The sequence below is a fragment of the Argentina anserina genome, chromosome 7 (genome assembly GCF_933775445.1).
Source record: "Argentina anserina chromosome 7, drPotAnse1.1, whole genome shotgun sequence".
Classification (NCBI taxonomy): domain Eukaryota; kingdom Viridiplantae; phylum Streptophyta; class Magnoliopsida; order Rosales; family Rosaceae; genus Argentina; species Argentina anserina.
The window spans coordinates 8,250,345-8,254,060 of NC_065878.1; positions in this window are offsets into that span (position 1 = coordinate 8,250,345).

Sequence of the window (3,716 nt, forward strand, 5' to 3'; positions counted from 1 at the left end):
TCGAGGCGGTCAACCTCTTTTACGCTTATTATCACCTATGGGTATCCTTATCCCTGGAACGTAAAATTTTTGAAAATTTTACACGAGCTGCTACATCACATATATGTGAGAGTGTGTGCATGAAAAAATCCACCAAAACTAGTTAAGAAGGAGGAGGTAAGAACAAATTCACTTAATTAGATGAAATTAAGTTAATGTTGACCACATCGATCGAGACCCAAATATTATCAACATTAGATGAATTTTTTACCATATCCTTATTTAAATATGCTGATCACATCTGACGGTCAAAATTTAATATTTTGAATTTTAGATATTGGAACGACAACATGCCTACTAATGTGGTATAACTTGTTTAGTGGCTTTTTGCAATTGTATGCATTTGTGAAGCAACTATATCTTGTAAATAGAATTTTGCAAATCTGTCCGCATGTTCTTTTTATTTCGTTAAGAATCAAGTAGATAGACAAGTAAAGAAACTCCGATTTTCTTTACAAAATAACCGAAAGAAAAACCGATATAAACCAGAGAAAAACCAAACCGAACCAAACCGAATACAATTGGTTTTTGAAAAAAAAATGAAAAACCAAACCGAACCAAACCGAATAAATAGAACGGTTTGGTGTTCGGTATCACCTATAAACCGAACCATTCAAACCGATTAACACCCCTAGTACAAATACATAACCAATACGTATCGTTGAACGAATACATACTGTTTACGTATTTCTGTACGTATAATCACTATTCAAATGTACGTACTGTTTCAGTAAATAAAAGTTACCGAATTACCCTTCCAAAATTACTTTTCTACTTTTACTGAAGGTAATTTTAGGATAAAACCGTAAAAGTAAATAGTAAAACAGTAACTTTTCTGCCATGGGCATTTTTGTCATTTCACATCACAGTAAAAATGGTAAAAAGGTAAACCGTAAAATGGTAAAAACAGGGGAATTCACCCCATTGTCTCCGATCACTACTCCGGCCTCCAAAATCTTATTCTAACACTCCCAATTCGGCACACAACATAAATATAGCCTTCACAAGAACTGAAAAACATCAATCAGAGTGTTAGGAGCGGAATTGCCACCTGAAGAACTAAAAATGCAAGCCGAGGATGCTGCTATGTTCTTGACTCCAATCCGAGTTGCTGCAGTCCTCCTTCTTCATTGCCACTGCCCCTTGGATGGCTGTGATTGCTTCAAAGTCTCTTTTAGATCAATTAGGGTCAGAGGAGCTCTCAATTTCGACAAGAAGAAGGGTGACGGTGATGGTGGTGTACCGACGGTAATGAACCCAGAAAAAGAGGAGGAAAAGAGAGATTAGTCCCTGATTCATCAAATTGAAATAAAAATTAGATTGGGTATGAAGATTTTAGGCAAGCTCACCCAAAGAAGGAAGGAAAGTATCGTCGAAATCCGCCGGAGGTGATGAGCTTTCTCGGTGGTGTTCGAATACCTTGATTTAAATCTCCCCAATTCGTGGGTGCAACGGATGATCGAGGAACATGGCTTGGGAGAGGATGAAAAGGCGATCAAGATGGTGGTACTGCGTGTGTTGGGCTCGCCGGAGTGGTGGCGCTAGACGGAGGAGAAAGAGGCGGCGTGGTCTCGGTGAAGAAGGAGAAAAGAAATGAGGGAGAGTGAGCTCGGTCCGAGAGAGAGAGAGAGAGAGAGAGAGAGAGAGGGAGAGAGGGAGAGAGGGAGGCGGAAAGTGAGAAGAGAGAAATGGATTTCCACAAATGGAAACCCTAACAGAAAAAGTTCTATAAATACCCGTTTCTAAATCGGAACTAAATTCCATCGTTAATAACTTCCACCTCCGACGTCCGATTCAAACGCGTCACATGTCCATGCACTCGTATCGACGAGCTCTACAACTTTCGTGAAGAAAGTTTTCATCAACGATCGACGGAATAAAAGTCGATATATTTGTTACGAAAACGTAACGTTTTTCAAATTAAGCGTTCCGATAACGTTTTCGTTTTCGATTCCCGACGTTACAAAATGGAACGAACACGATTTAATATTTTCGAAAACGACGGAGGAGGAGCGTTTGCCATTTTCTTCTTCTTGTTGTTGTCTGTGATTAAACGCGATGAAACAAAAGTGGAGGAGAGAGGGGTTGTCTTCATGTGCCACAATATGCAAAGTTAGGAGATTAATTTTTGGTCATAACGCTTAGGGTATTTGGGTGTGACATATTGAGACATTTTTTATGCATATAAGTTTCGTGCCAAATCTAAAACAAAAATAATAGAGGTTCAATATGAACAAACAAAATAGTTACACCAGAACAATTCCAACACCGTGAAGTATTGGGAAATTGGGTTGTGAAATAAATTGTGAAGTTGATTTAAAGCGTTAGCTATGTCGATGGCAACATCTATCCTTTTATTAAAAGTTTAAAACTCGGATGCAATTGGCAGGCCAACTACTCTATCAGCTTAATCATGTAGCCATTCATATAGACTCCACGTATGCACCATCAACTCCAAACCAAAGCTTTCAACTCATTTTCTTGATAATCAATACAGTTAAACCTTGATAAATAATGTCCGATAAAATAATAATGAATATATTGTCCTCTTTAATGATTTTTCTAGAATAAGCAGTTCCTTCGTCGTTTTATTTCACTAGATAATTCAAACTTAGCTAAAAATAACACTAAAAAGTCTATGAAGTAAGAAATAATAATCTTCATAACAACCTCTCTGATCCAAAGTATATAAAATATCATAGTCTTGACATTATTAAATCATGAAGATTTTACTGTATTTGAGCAAGCCCACGGTTATGACAAGATTTCAGTGCATAATATATTTTTAAGAATTGACATGCAGCTATGAAGTACGTAACCCTCTTTTGAGGATTGAGAACTCCCCAAAGATGTATTAGTACATCCTATAAGGACCCGCATAACGCAGATATAGTATTAGGAACCACCCACACCCAGAAAGTTAGTAGTTATTTACCTGAAAAATTAGGTGGTTAAGATTTGAGAAAAATTAATACTTTTCAATTGATCTATTTTAGTTTTGACCATAATATCTTTAATAATTTATTTGTCAATAAAAGTAATAATTGATTATTTTCAGAAATTCGCAATTTAGTAAAAAAATTTGGTATCTTTTTTATAGTAGTATAGACATACCACCATGTAAAATAAGCTCCTCAAAGTACATACAATTTTTAGCGTGCATGCAAGAGCTAAAATTAATTAGTTAGAAATTTTACTATGGCAAGTTCAACCTCTTGACGGTTCAAATCGAATACATTGCTCGTCCTCTAACTTCAATTAGCTGGTCATAGTAGGACCGGTCATGGGCTAAAGCCATTAAAGCACCAGTTTTGGGCCCGCAATTTTAAGGACCCCCAATTTTAGTCACCATTGGGGTACTGTTCATAATGACAAAATTACATTTTTGCCCTTATATCAGTTTTACATTGATTAAGAGTTGGTGGTGATGGACATGCGGCTGAATTCCTCCACTACTTCGCTCCCCCATTCCAAAAATTCGATACAAATTTGAGTTCTTCACCCGCTAACTTTCAATCTTTTGCGCGATTCTTTCCTCGGTGTGTTTTCCTTTGCGCTAATGTTTGTTTCTCCCAAATTGTCGATGTAACCGCCAAACTCTCTGTCTCCAATTCTCATCCGGCTTTTATTATCACAGGTCACCTTCTTCTTTGAATTTTTGTCATCTTTAAGTATCT